Genomic DNA, 16019 nt, shown 5'->3' with positions numbered 1-16019 from the left:
CCCCCCCGCCCCCCCCCCCCCCCGGGGGAGGGGGAGGGGAAGGGGGAGGGAAGAGGGAGGGAAGGAGGGAGGGAGGGAAGAAGGAAATAGGAGCTCAGAAAGAAGAGCTTCAGTCAGCTCGTTGAATGGTCAGGGTGTGAGAGATGGTTTCAAGGCAGAGACTGATCCCAGGTTTCCCCTTTTAGCAGGTTGTCCAAGTGCACACAATTTCCTGTTAGACTTTTTAGTGTCCCCTGGCTTTCCTTCCTCCAGCACAACCACATTCATTGCCCAGAGTGTTGTGGTTTCCTTCCAGTGTAAGGGGCTGCCCTCCAGATGCCTTCCTTCCTGTCTAAAAGGCTGCCCTCAGGATGCCTTAGAGTTTAGTAGAAGAGCACGAGAGACAGAGTGACTGATCACTTGAAGTAGACATTTAGTGTCTATCTGTCCTTCAGTCTCCTTTAATTTAGAAGTACTCAGTCTTTCACGCTCCACCTTATTTTTATCCTAGATGTTTAAGACTAGGATTCTGTGGGCCGTAAGGTCATTTTGTGAGCTTCCTCTGCACAGGGTTAGGGTGTTAGATGAGGCTACTTTGGCTGTGGTGGCTGGTGTGGGAAACAGAGGGCCTTTGTGAGAAACCTCAGTATGGGAACTTACATATATGACTGTGCATTTATGTTTTGGTATCTTTAAGCTTTATGACAGTGACTAAGTTCCATTTTCTCCAGGGCTCTCATTGTCTGTAGCAGGGGATGCCTGCCTCAGCATCTCCTCATAGATAGGTACCCATTAGTTGTAAAGGGGCGGGGAGTGGGGGACAAACCAAATTTTATTGTCGAGGAAGATGACAGACTTTTGCTGAGTGACCAAAGTTAATATCAATGATGAGGCAAATAGACTTGTGAGAAAAACACCCCACTACTTTGTAGAATTATTCACTCAAATATATAACCAGAATAAAACCACAAGGGTCTAGGGAGATGGCTCGGTGGGTAAAAGGCCTTGCTGTGCAAGCCCAAGGATCTGACTTTGGACCTTCAACACCCACTTAAAAGTTGGGTGTAGTCATGGATTGGTGTCATCCCAAGCAGTGGAGGGCCAGAGACAGGTGGATCTTTGGGCCTTGATGGCCGGGTAGCGTAGCTGAACTAGGCTTCGGGTTCTTTGAAGACCCGTCTCACAAGATAGGATGGATTATGAAAGACTGGACTGCTTCTGAATTAAAGGAGTCTAGAGGATAGATATACACTAATGCAATACATGGTCCTGGGCTAGTTCTTGGATTAAAGATATTTTTCTCTTTGCCCATTGATATAATTTATATTGCCATAATGAATGTTCTTTGGAAAGTGGTTAAAAATAAGTTAAGGGTTGAAACTGGATTAGATTTAGGTTCAATATTAATTTCCTGATTTTGATAACCATACTGTGGAAATAGGAGGGAATATTTCTGGCTTTTAAGGAAATACTGCATATTTAGAGATAATGCGGTATCTGTAGGAAAATGATAAGAAAAACAAGGGTACAACATTATTAATTAGTATTCATTAAAATAATTAATTATTAATTATTTGAGGGATTTGGGTAAAGACACACACATTTAATCCCAGCACTCTGGAGGCAGAGGCAGAAGGATCTCTGTGAGTTTAAGGAAATAAATTCTTGGTAACTGACTCAAAATTTTTTTATAAGACTGAATTTGTGACAAAAGATGAAAGTTGGAGGGGAGGTACCATTCCTTAGAGTGTAATGTGGTTGTAAGGATTAAACCCCACTCAGATCTCAGATCCCGGGATGGTGCCTGACCTGGTTGATTTTGGACATCTTCCTATAAGCAAGGCAAGTGGTCGCTCTTACACATCATTTGGGAGTCGAAATTAACCTGTGTTTGGGGCTGGAGAGATGGGTCAACAGTTAAGAGAGAGAAGGATTCACAAACACACACACACACACACACACACACACACACACAGAGTTTCTATATATACATAAAATAATAAGAATAAACATTTAAGTAATTTTACCTATGGTATATGGTGACAGTATTGCTTTGAACTGAAATCGGGACTCACCAGGAATGGTGGTGTATGCCTTTAATTCTAGCATTCTGAAGTCAGAGGTAGCCTGGGCTTTGTGAGTTTGAGGCCAGCATGTTCAACATATCAAGATTCAGGTTAGCTAGTGCTGTAGAGCAAGATCCAGTGTAAAAATTAATTCATTAAAAATAAATAAATAAGCTGGGCAGTGGAATCATACACCTTTAATCCCAGTACTCTGGAGGCCAAGGCAGGTGGATATCTGTGAATTCAAGGCAAGCCTGGTCCACATACAGAGAGAGTTCCAGGACAGCCAGGACTATACAGAGAAACCCTGTCTCAAAAAACAAACAAACAAACAAACAAACAAACAAATTGGGACTCATGGTCTGACAGAAATGTCTTCTTTATTTATAAGTCCATCAACTTGAAAAGCTTTAGAAAGGTATGCACACCAAATCACTCTGTCACTTTAGGAGGAAATCATCCTAACCCACGGTTCATTTTTCATGGAATTCTGATTGTCTCAGAAAGATTGTAGGAAATAGTCACCTTTGCCATTTGGGGAACTTTTGGGCCAGTACTAGGATTTGTGCATCTGTCTCTTCTTTTTCTCATTCCCACCTCCACACAGGTTCCTGATTTTGTCTTAGAGAGCAATTTAATTAGCCAGGCCAAATTTTAATTGTTTTTGGCAAACAAAAGAAAGCTGAATAAGCTTTTCTGGTCAAGATTCAATAATTTTGCTTTCTAAGAGCTAACTTTGGAGCCAGGCAGTGGTGATGCATGCTTCTAATTCCAGGACTTAGGAGGCAGAGGCAGGTGAGTCTCTTATGAGTTAACTTTGGGAAGAATGCCACTAGTCAGGAAAATCCAGGTTAACCTCAGAAGAGATTTGTATTCTCGTGAAACTGTGAGTGGGCTGGGGAACTAAGCTTTTGAGAAAGACTGAAAGAAATATGTCTATCTGAAATAGTTATTTCTTTTTTGTCTTTTCTGCTTCAAGTCTCTATATATGAATGATTGAGTTTTGGTGAGATGGCTCAGAGGGTAAGGGCACTTGCTGTCTGCTTGCTGTCCATCCCTGGGACCCACGTGATAGAAGGAGAGAACCTTCCCCTGTAGATGTCCCAATCTCTAAATGTGTCCCATTTAGAAATCTGTGTTTATACCCCTCCCCATGCTCACATACACCTACACACACACCACACAAACAAATAAGTATACGTAATAAATACATATGATAACTTTAAAACAGCACTGGCTACTCTTGTAGAGGACCTAGGTTTGATGGTCAGCACCCACATGGTAACTCACAGTCATCTGTCACTGCAGTTTCAGGGTATCTGATGTCCATTTGTAGTCTCTGCAGGCACCAGCCATGCTCACGGTGTACAAATAAAGACGTAGGTAAAACACATGAAATAAAAGTTAAAATAATAAAATTAAAAAAATCTTTATGAGGATTTCGGACAGTCTAGATGCTGACAAACTTTAGTGTGGTACTTGAGTGTTCCTCTTTGAGGTGAGGGAGTCTCCGCCTCCTGGAGCTGTAGGTGTGGTTTGGTGCGGTTTTTGAGACAGGGTCTCATGAAGTACCTAGCCTTTCTTAGCTTGCCTGGAACTTCTTATGTAGATCAGGCTGGCCTTGAACTTATAGAGATCCACCTGCCTCTGCCTTCACCATGCCTGGATGGATTATTTCTGCAGGACTTAATTCTGTTTTGAACGTTACCTAAAAACAATTTGTCTACCTTTTGCTTTTATAGTTATGGCAAAGACATGGTTGTTTGTGCAATAAACTGTATTTATTATAACTTTATAATGTTGAACACATTTAAAATTTTTATGATATTCCAACTGATGTACTGACTAGATAAATTTAATTATGCCATTTAATTATGACAAAAATCTAAAGAGGATGCTTTATGTCTGAGAGCTTCAGTAGAATGCTTAAAATCATTTGACAATCTTGATTTCTGCTACTAGATCTGTTTCATACTAGTCAAATTGTTGGTTGGTTATACAAATTGTTACGACGATACATTTTAGATTGGCTGTACCTCTTTTTTTTTTTTCTTTTTTGAGACAGGGTTTCTCTGTGTAGCTCTGGCTGTCCTGGAACTCACTCTGTAGACCAGGCTGTCCTTGAACTCAGACATCCGCCTGCTTCTGCCTCCCAAGTGCTGGGATTAAAGGCGTGTACCACCACTGCCCGGTGGCTGAATTTTCCTATGATTAAAACCAATCAACTAACCAAAGAACAAACTGATAACATGCCTCGTCTTAGTACATTTGACTTGATTTCACAAACTGACTGAAGCTGGGAAATTTATAAACAATAAAAATAAATCTCTTCAATGTGTTCCTTTAAAAAAATACTACTTTTGTGCCATGGTGGTGCATGACTTTAATCCCAGGATTTGGGAGGCAGAGGCAGGCAGATCTTTGAGTTTGAATCTAGCCTGGTCTACAAATGAAGTTCGAGGATTGCCAGGGCTACACAGAGAAAACCTGTCACAGAAATATTATTTTTATTATTTGCTTTTAAAGACAGGTCTTGTTATCTAGCTCAGGCTGGCGCAGAACTAACTATGGAGCCCAAGTTGGTCATGAACTTGTGTCATTCCTTCTGTCACAGTTGCCAAGTGTTGGGATTGCATATGTGTGTCAACACACCTGGCAATACAGGCTTATTCCTAAGGCACCGAAGGCTGGGAGGGCACGGTAAGGCACTGGCAGGCATCTGCTGGTGGCTGCTTTCTGGATGCAGGATGATGCGCATTTCTGTGTCTTTGTATGCCGGGGGTGAACTTGCCCTTCATGTACTTTTAGAAAAGATTTATTTATTCTTATTTTTAAATTATGTACATGTGTGCATGACTGTTGGATATGTCTATGTGAGTCCTGTTGGCCCAAGGACACCAGAAAACATTGTTAGATCCCTGTAACTAGAGCTACATGTGATTGATTGTGAGCTATCTAGCATGGGTGTTAGAGCCTGAACTGAGGTCCTCTTGCAAGAGCAATTAAGTACTCTTAATTACTGAGCCATCTCTCCAGCCCCTTTATGTACATTTTTAGGTCACTAATGCATTTATGAGAGCATTAGGCCTTGTGGTTGAATCAGTCATTAATACTCTTAACACCGTCTGCACTTAAACTGCAGTTTAAATGTAAATTTTGGAGAAGTAGCCATTCAAACTGTAGGATGCTTCTCTGTGTAGTGGAAAGTAACCATTGAGACGAGGGAGGACAGGTGAGGTCACATGGATTAGAGATGCCTTCCTCATTCTCTGTATTAGTCACTTTCTGTTACCACTGTAACCAAGGCAACGATAGAAGAAAGAGTTCACTTTGGCTTAAGGTACCAGAGGGCTAGAGTCCCAGTAGCAGGGACAGCATATTAGAAGGTAGCAGGTGTGGCAGCTGGAACAAAAACCCGAGGGCACAGATCATTTACTGCAAGCGTTTGGCAGATAGTAAACTAGAAGTAGCATGGGGCTTTAACCTCTCATAGCCCACCCCCAGTGATGTACTCTTTCCAACAAGACCACATCCCCTAAACCTCCCTCACTAGTACCTCCAACTGGGGGACCAAGTGTTCAAATATCTGAGCATGCAGGGGCCATTTCTCATTCAAATCATTATGTTCCATGACAGGGTAAGTCTGGCTAGGCAATAGAGGCTGGGTAGTTTTTGTGTGACATGAGGACAGCTGGGTGGGCAACTCAGAGGAAGGGACCAGTGAGTAGGGTTGTCAGAGGTGTTGTTGAAGAGCACCTTTAATTAAGATCTAACTCTACCAAGGAAGCAGTCTCTAATTATATGACTCTATAATCATAGGTAACCTAGCCACCTTCCAGGTTGGCAGAGAGTTAAAAGCAAAGTCTCAACCAGGCTTGTGATGTTGTGCTATGCCGGACAGGGATTCAGTCATGATTCACCCAGGAAATGTTTGTTTAGCACATAGTGCTGATACTTTGCTAGGCACTTTATATATGTTGGCAGATTTTATAGCCCCAACAACTTGGGAGCTATTAATAGCCCAGTTAACAGATGCAGAAATTATGACTCAGATGAAGTAACTTTGCTAGAGGTCACATGACTGGCAGGTGGCAGGAACAAGATGATACCTGGAGCCCATGTATCCAATAAACCACATGGCCTCTCTCTGGGCTAAGTGTGAGTTGATGGCTGCCTTTGAATTCAGTCACAGCAGCAGGTGACTGCCACCACTTGTCATATTATTGCTACTGTTGAGGGTACCTTGGATGAGTTATCTGACATCTTTGAGACTTGGTCTCCTTGTCAATGAACAGATGATCTGTATTAGATCAGATTGTTTCTAGTTTCTCTTGGTCTCACTACCGCTTTCTGCTGTATGGTAAAGGGTACTATGGTTTGAATGTTGGTGTCCCGTCACCTCTAATTCATTAATCAAACATTAATATCTGCTATACTACCAGCTACTATAGATACGAGCAGTTGAGATTTGGTAAGATCTTGCCTATAAGGCAGTTTGAGTCTAGCAGAAGAGACGCATCATACCCTTTGGTCTTAGGGTCAACACTGGTGTACATGAAGGACCTGGAAACACAGAGGATGGGCACCATACTCTTTTTTGGATAGGAGGATGTTTGGAAGAAATGACCCTGCAGACCAGGGGGATGATGTGGGAGACCACAGAATCTCACTCTTCTTGTCGTTCTCATAGTACATATTTAATAAGCTTTGGTAAACCCTGAGCTCCCTCTTATCTTGTGTTAAGTCTAGTTGAATTTGGCAGTTAAATGTAAGTATTTGGGGTGCAGAGATGGTTCAGGAAGAGAACTGAGAGTGGAGACAGGCAGAGCCCAGCAGCTTCAGGTTCAGTGAGAGACCCTGTCTCAGAAAGTACAGCGGAAGGTGAGAGAGGACAGCTGTCATTTTTCCTTGAGCAGGCATGTGTATGCATAGACCTGAAGACACAAGTGCCCACATCCCACACAGACACACGCACAAAGTGTGTCTACAAAGTGTTTCTCTTGTATTGGAGAAGGCTTATAAAATTGGAGTGAGATCTGGTGGTTAAATTATTCGAAAAGGAATTAGGAAGCCTGGAGCAGATTGGTAAGAGGCCCAAAGGGCTCAGAGTTATTTGAGATGGTCACAGCTAAAGTCGCAGGTGGTTGTGCTTCATAGACGTTAATGAGATGGGCAAGATCCTGGGTAGAACGCATGATCCTCTCATACTGAGGACTGGTGAAGTACTAAGAATTACTGAATATTGGAATTCTGATACACGGTAGAAACTGGTGGGGGAGTAGTCAGTTTCTAACATTTATTAAACAGCTACTAAGCCAGGCACTGTGTTATAGTATTTTTTTTAAAAAAACATTTACTTACTTAAACTTCAAAGAGGCTTATTTTATTTTTATTTTATGTGTATGAATGCTTTGTCTGAATGTATACAAGTATGTATACCATATATATGTCTGGTGCCCATGGAGGCCAGAAGAGGGCGCTAGATCCTATGGGACTGGAGTTCCAGACAGTTGTAAGCTCCTGTGTGTGGATGCTGACAAGGGAAACTCAGGTCCTCTGAAAGAGCAGCATGTGCTTTTAATGTTCTGGAGCCAAACTTGGGGCTGGAGTTTCAAGTAATTGTGAGCTGCCGGATGTGGGTGCTGGGAACTGAAGCTGGGTCAAGAGCAGCAAGTTCTCTTAGCCACTAAACTGTCTCTCAGCCCCTGTGCTATATTCTTTCTGTACATTATTTTATTTTCCCCACAGTCCTGTAAAGCACACTCCTTTTCCTTTTACTCTCCCTTTTCCAGGTACAGAACCTGAGGCTTATCTAAGATTATGGCCTGCTTAAGGTCACAGCTAACCGGAGACTGAGAGGTAGTTCAAGGCCAAGTTTGTCCAAGTCTTTATTCTTCTACTCTGTGCTTCTTCAGAGACCTAAACTTGGTGTTTCTCAAGGAAGTGGGCCAATACATGAGCCCCGCCTCACCCATGGAGCCTAAGAGAGCAGTGATTGTTATGTGATACCAGTTCTTGAAGTTGGTAACTTGCTGAAGAGAAGGGATTGTTCCTCCTGTTTTCTGTGTTACCTTCTGAGGTGGCAGGTCATTAGTTCCCCCAGGTCAATTGCTCTCACTAACTCATTAAAATTTTTTTCTTTTTTCTTTTTTTTTTTTTTTTTTTGCCTCTCCCAATTAGTATTTGCCAGTTAGTATCTTAGAATTGTCTCATTAAAATCATGTGAGAGAATGCTCACTGAGGCCAGGCAGGTGTAGTGACTTGATTCCGACTCTTTCTCTAAGAGTAATTTCCATGTATTCTCCAGATTTTATCTTTTAGTCCCTAAGAGATCCTGTCTTCTTGTCCTCAGAGACCTTGAACAAGATTCTGGCTGGATCACACAGAGATGTCAGGACTTCAGTTCTTTGATTCTTCTTCCCTCTCAGGATCCTTGGTGGGCCTATTATCTAGTCAGGGAACCTTTTCCTAGCAGGCTTTGGAGGCAAGCCACACATCTATCATAGGCCTTGTAAACCCTCTAAAAAGTTCTGACATGTGACTTTATTAGACACTGAAAACCAACTGCCAGCATGTTGCTAAATTGTGAGTGTTAGGCAGACTCTCCTCCAGGATTGCTTGTGCTCTAGTCTTCTGTCATGTGGGCTGTGGTGAAGTGGAGAGAGGGCCAGAGTTCAGGAGGTTGGAGCCAAAACTTGGCTCAAGTCACTGATTCTAGGGCTGTGGCCATCAACCTGTGTGCTCCTGTTTTCCTAGCTATAAGTGAGGGCTGATGACAATCCCAGCTTCATTTGGTTGTTCTGGAAGTTAGAAAAGTCAAAGAGCTTAATAACAAGCCTGCAGAATACATTATACTGTGTTACCATTCATTTTGTTGTGGACCAAATTTGGCTCCTTGAGAGACCATTCTGGAGCCTGCCTAGCATGTTTCCTTTATCACCCCTGGCCCAAGCACTATCATTGGCCAGAATGGCTTTTCTGGCATCACTCTCCTGTTATTTGTAACCTTCTCATTAATTAGCTTATAAACGCTGCCAAGCTCTGGTGACTCCTTACAAACATTGCTTGGGCTCCTACTCTCATACTCAGGACTGTTTACCTCAGCCTCATGACTCAAATTCTCGGAGTTGCATCTGGATGCCTTTTCTGGTAAGTTGTGGGACAGCAGTGGAGGCTACTTATGATTAGTGAGCTTTACCATGCTTGCCAGAATTCTGGATGATAGCTCCTGAGGGCATCGAAAGAAGGAAATGCCAAGGCAGGGCTGTTACAACTTCATGCACATTCCTGAGCTCAAGAGGATGTAGAAAAGGGTGGCCTGCAATGGTGAGCTTAAAGCTAGGAGACCCTGGGAGTAGGAATGGGTCTTTGTGTGTTAGTGTCTCTTCTGTTTGTTAGAATTGTCACCTTGTTCTGAGGAAATGTTTAGGTGTTCCCAAGACATTTGGGGATTGCTGTGTATTTCCATCTCCTTGGCATTTTGGATGCTTGCTATTTATCTTGCCTGTCTGTTAGAATGCTCAAAGCTGTAAGAAAAAGAAACCTAACTCTTACTTGAGCAAAGAGGGAACTTTTTTCTCCCCCAAGAAAGGACACTGAGGTATTATAGATCTGTTTGAAGAACTGACTGAAACTAGGATATGTTAGAGAAGTTAATTGTGGAACAGCCACATGTTAACCAGGGAAACCTAGTTCTGCCTTCAGAGTTCTAGGAGGCCAGGCTTTTTCTTTCCTGTGTCCTCTCCAAATTCTGAGTTTTCCCCTCTGAATGTGAAGTTGGAGAAGATCCCCCATGGAAAGTTTTGATGAGCAAGGGGTGGGAATGTTATCTTTCTTGTGTTCTCATTTCACTAACAAGAGTCAGTGTGTGGTCCTAGACTAAAGAGTGCTAAAAAAAACATGTCCTGTATGACTAAGAAGGGGAAAAATGGGTTGGTTGAGCACCTAAACTACACTGGGCTCTCCAAACTGTCAAGATTCTGTTCCTTGTCTTTGTTTCTCTCTTGTGTGGCAAGAATTACAGCCATTGACTTCCCTTCTTTATTTCTAGGCTTGCAGAAAATGGAGTGCAATATAAGTAATCATTACAGTTCCTTTAAATTTCACTATTGTTATGAGCAAAGGACTGACCTATACTTTGATTGAGTCTTGGTAGAATATCTCAAAGAGTAATGATTGGTCTAGTTTGGATCATGTGACTATCACTTGGCCAATCATTGGCTACTAGAAGTTCAAAGTGATTTAGCACCAATGTACCCAGTGGGAGCCCTTAAAAAGAGAGAATCATTGTAACAGAAAGTCAACTAAGATAACAGCCAACCAAGAATGAGATCCAGCTTCTTTTATTTCTACTCTGTAAAAAAGTTGGTACTATATTATAGTTGCCTTTTCAACCTCCCTTACCAAAGCACACCAACACCAAATAAATTTATTTCACTGAGTGTATGGATACCATGATTCCCAACATGCACTCCTATTTTATATATACCTGAGAAAGAAAGACGACATCAGGTTTGAATGTAGGGTGGCATCCAAACTTATGACATCATCATCTGTTGTGGAGATGTCATCTGTTGTGGAGTGTACCCTAATTTCCAAGCAGATGGTATTTATCCTACAACAAAGCTCTATAATTTCATTCCTTGGACGATTGCTCATTCAATTTTTTCCCCATTCATCTACCTATTTACAAAACATTTGTGTATCAGATAACAATGTATTAACACTCAGCTGCCTCCCCTCCCATTACCATTTCCTCTTTTAAAACATTTTCTTTAAGTTTTACATGTTTGGGTGTTTTCCCTGGGTGTTTGTGTGTGCATCACATATGTACCTGGGGAGGCCAGAAGATGGTGTGAGATGCCCTGGAACTAGAATTAGAACATGGTCGTGGGCCACCATGTGAGTGTTGGGAATGATATCCTGGTCCTCTGGAAGAGCAGCCAATACTTCTACCCATTGAACATGTCTCCAGATCTCATGTTTCTCCTCTTTTTAGACTTACAGTGTTAGTGTTCTCTCTCTCTCTCTCTCTCTCTCTCTCTCTCTCTCTCTCTCTCTCTCTCTCTCTGTCTTAAATACTCTAACAAAAGCTTTGTGAACCAGATCAGTTATGAAGACAAAGCTTCATATAGCTTGCAGTTTTGGAGAGTGAAAGTCCAACAGCAAGCCACAGGTTCTACCCAGGATCCCGAGATTAATGACAGGAGTGTGTGCTGTCAGGGGAGAGAGCACATGGTGAGCAGAAGTTAGCTAGCGACTGGGATCCAGCTCAAGCTTTTATACAACTTGTTCTCATAAGAACTCACTCCAGGAGGCCCACATTCTCTTCTGAGGATTTCAGCTTCGGACACCTACAGCCCTTCCATGTGCCCCCACTTCTGTCTTTTTTGTTGCTTTGTTGTAGTTTTGTTTTGTTTGGTTGGTTTTGATTTTTTGAGACAAATCCTCACTATGTAGGTTGACTGTCCTGGAACTGACTATGCAGACCAGACTGGACTGGAACTCACAGAGATCTGCCTTCCTGTGCATCCCAGGATTAAAGGCTTATACCACCAATCTGGTTGTGGCCCCATCTTAGCCTGGGACTAAGCATCTAACACGGACCTTTAGGACGAGAGCATCTGAAGCCCAGTGGTCACTTATCTCCTCTCCCATTTTCACCCTACTATTGTGAAGCACCCGCTATGTGTCAGGCATTCTCTTGGACAGTAAGGACTCAAGGAGGAACAAGATGGGGTCCTTATCCCCCAGAGACAGTCATAGGAGAGTAAGGTTGCATGTGTGGGGAGACCATTCTGTAGACAAACGAGCTGGGGAAAGTTATAGTTCCTACTATTCATCTGCAGAGTGCTTGGTTGGGGGAAGGGTCAGTTTTCAATGGGAGAGTGAGAATGGCTAACCTATGCTTATTGTTAAAATGATTGTGCTTTATAAGGACAAGATGCAGTAGTCTCCTTTGAGTGTCAATATGGAATTATTTCCACAGATACCCGAGAACAATCACTAAGTAGATTGTAGTGTTTTCTAAAGCCTTTGTGAGTTCCCTCACATTTCCTAGTGAACTATATGTTCAAGTGACGCATATGCCTCCTTTCTTCATACAAACATTAATGAATCTTTTATTGAGAAAAAGAAGGGAATAATCAGATTTAACTTATAATGGAAGTGGTCTCCATTTAAAGAAAAAAAATATTAATTACTTTAAAAGGATTCCTTCTGCGGGTTGGTTAAATATTTTGCCAAACAGGCCTGAGGCCCCAAGTTCATATACCCAGTTCACATATAACTGGCCATGCTTGGCTGTGTGCAGATGGTATGAGCACTGGGAGGCAGAGGCAAGAGGATCCACAGGCTTTCTGGCTTCAATGATGTGGTTCAGATTCAGTGAGCGACCCTGTCCTAGTTAGGGTTTCTATTCCTGTGATGAAATACCTTGACCAAAAGCAAGGTGGAGAGGAAAGGGTTTATTTGCTTTATGTGTCCACATCATAGTCTATCACTGAAGGAAATCAAGACAGGAACTCAAATAGGGCAGGAATCTGAAGGCAGGGCTGATGCAGGGCCCATGGAAGAGTTCTTTTTATTGGTTTGCTCCCTTTGCATTTCTTAATCTGTTTTTTTTTTAAATTGAAATCCAAGACCTCCAGTTCAGGGATAGCATTTTCCACAATGGGCTGGGTCCTCCCTTATCAGTCACTAAGAAAATACTGTGGGGGAGGTGCTGGGGGTGATACCCAGAGTGAGGGTCTCCCTTCTCATAGAGAAGGGAAGGGGAATGAGGGGAGGATCTGCATGACGGGGTGTTGGGAGGAGAGGGAGTGCATATTGGGATTCAAAGTGAATAAATAAATAAGTAAAATACTATATAGGCTTGTCTTATGGAGACGTTTTCATAATTGAGATTCCCTCCTCTCAGATGACTTTAGCCTCTGTCAAGTTGACACAAAACTACCCAGCACAGACTTTGTCTCAAAAATAAGATGGAAAGACAGTTGAGGAAGACACCCAATAGCAACATCTGGCACACATGTATACACATACATACATAAACTCATGTGCACACAAGCATGAACAAGCATGCAAGATTCTTTTTAACTGAGTGACCTTTTTTTTTTTCTGGCTCCAATGAATTCTGTAGATCACATGCTCCAACAGGCAGAAAGGAGAAGCAGCCAAGAAGGGCCATGTGCAGAACTCGTGCATGCTGTGTCCCAGCCACGGGGACTGCACTTTAGAGAACATGTGGGTGAGGTTATTTGGGATGAGATCAGGGATCAGTGATAATGCCTCACAAAGCCAGAGCTCCTGGGCTCAAACAGTTGAGGGATCCTTATCCCTCAAGCAAGGATGTTGATGAGGTTGGACCCATTTTAGAGAAACCATGAAGAAAATAAAAAGACTCTGGTGATAAATATGTTTGGTAGAGGGTCAGAAAGAGGCCCACAGGGAGGGCCAATGTCTGATCTTTCTGTTCTGGCTATTAGATCATGCTTACCTAATGAGTCAGAAACAAAAACTAAGTTTCTATTATTCTCTCTTTAGGCTTCTGAAGAGACTGAACAGGAACACAGAGACAGAATTTTGTCTTCAGTTCTTTCAAGTCAGCTTGTCCAGAGCAGGGTATTTAGCAGTGGTGGCAGTTAGGGGAGATATGGCAAGGTTAAAGCATGTGAATCTACCTTGCCTTTCGGCACAGGGCCACTTGAGGGAGAAGAGATATCTCTGGTCCTCTGGGAGAAGAATTCCTTGAGGAATTTCTTATTTTTAAAACATTTTAAATGTATGTGTATATGTACTACACACATATATCTGGTGCTTGCAGAAGCCAGAACACCTTGGATCTCCTGAAAATGGAGTGACAGATGGTTGTGAGCCACCATGTGGGTGTTGAGAATTGAACCCCAAGTCCTCTGGAGGAGCAGCCAGTGCTTTGAACCACTAAGTAGCCACTCCAGCCACACAAGGGACTTCTTTAGAGGAGGGGAGAAGTGTGTGTGTGTGTGTGTGTGTGTGTGTGTGTGTTTCTAGACCAAGTTTGTGATTACATAATAGCAATTTGACAGCAAAAGAGAAGCCTGGCTAGGTTGAGGCCACACTACCCTTTTGAGAACGTGTAAGTTTGCAAGTAGAAGAGGAACAAGAGAGAGAGAGTAAGCTATATTTTGAACTCAGCAAAAATTTTATGCTGTGCGGTGATTTATGAGTGTGCAGAGGAGGCGCATTAAAAGAACAATTGCCTGCTGTTTATACTGGAGAACTGTGTAGTGCGAGTCGGGGCCGGGAGCTTCGTTTCCTCTTTTACCTTGTTCACACTTCCATTAGTGTTAATAGGATCATATATCCTAGGCTTTCCTTGGCTCGCTGCCCTGACATAAATGGTTGAATTCCTTGTTTGGGTATTACATATTCTTAACATCAACAGGGGGAAATAGAAACAGAATGTTGTGAGCTGAGTTATTTTATGTGCTTTGTGGTAGATAGGATTTATTCACTGTGTGGTCCATGACCGTTAGGATGATCTGTTCAGATGATCTGTGTCCTTGGGAGCTTTATAATTTGCCCGAGGTGGGTCGTTCCTGGGATGCTTGTGTACATTTTTTATTTAACAGAACAACGTGATTCTTGATCTTGCTTGTCTGAGTCCTTACTGCTGTCTGTGTTATCAATAGCTTTATGGATTTGTTCTTCTCATTGTGGACTCCCTGGAGGCATTTATCAGGAAATCTTTTGGTACACATTGACCCAACTTACTGAGAGGGGGATTTAATTCTTGAGGTTGTTGTCTCAGAGACCATTTAGCCGATTAAACAAATAGCAGATGAACGTCTGTTGTGTCTTTCGTCTTGTCCTGACTCCGTGTAGAAGGTCTGAATCAGATTGTGATGTAAGGAAACCTGGTAGATTTGAGTGCTAGGTATTAAGGAAATTTAGGTGATTGAATCCAGGGCTTACCTGGCATTTTCTGTAGAAAACCAGACATTAAATATAATGGTCATTGGAGATCACATATGGTGTCCAATGTGTATGGCATCTTTATATTTCTAGTAGCTGTAAGCTGTCATTCCAAGCTAGGTGTGCAGGCTTAGGCTCATGGCTCTCAAGCTACAGTTTGAGCCCTGATCTAATACATTTCTCTCATCTTACCATGAATGAGAAGAATATCCTTGCCTCCTCCTTACCCAGTGTCACAGACTTAGTGGCTAACAGAGTGGGCTTGGTGACATATCATAAAGCCACCTGTGCTGAGGTACTTTGCATATCTCTCCAGAGAGAATGTGACTCCTAGTTGGTAAAGCAATTTGTGTCTAGCCCACATCCAGGTACTGTATTTAGGGTGGAGGATGCAAATCAAGTATAACAAGATCTCAGCTGTGAATCAGTATCATTGATATCACATGGGTAAGAAGACACAGTGGACAGGGGCCTGCACAGATGAGTAATGAGTGTTGATGCGCCGCCAGCTCTCCTGCCTGCATGCACTCCTTGACCTTCTTCCCACACTCAGGTTTGAGAAGCCACTCCTCAACCCCAAGGAAGGGGACAGATGCTTAGTGTCCCCTGCAGCTGCTGCTTTCTTTGGGGGCACATCTCATCTATACAGGTGTAGATAATGAGGCTAAGGAACTAGGATGAAAAAACCAGTTCAGACTGCCCCTCCCCGGCCAGAACTGTTCATTTGACAGTTGCTTCTTAGCACTAGTTTATTTGAGCAGCAGCGTTGAGACATGCAACCATACAAGCGAGATCATCTTCTAATATTGTAAATGTTGACGTAATTTGGGGATCACTAAACTGTGCCCTCTTATGTAACAGATAAAGAACATGGGGCTGGGATGCTGTATACCTCTTTTTTGTAGAGTTCCAGGGTGAGAATCGTATATAATTAATAACTGTAGACTTATCTAAGGTTCACTGTGGCTTGCCGAGTAATACACATTATCTGTTTACATTCTAACAGTAGCTCAATGTGAT

Source organism: Grammomys surdaster, unplaced genomic scaffold (assembly GCF_004785775.1).
Source record: "Grammomys surdaster isolate TR1022 unplaced genomic scaffold, NIH_TR_1.0 203, whole genome shotgun sequence".
In the NCBI taxonomy this organism is placed as follows: Eukaryota; Metazoa; Chordata; class Mammalia; order Rodentia; family Muridae; genus Grammomys; species Grammomys surdaster.
Note: the sequence above shows the minus strand (reverse complement) of the source record.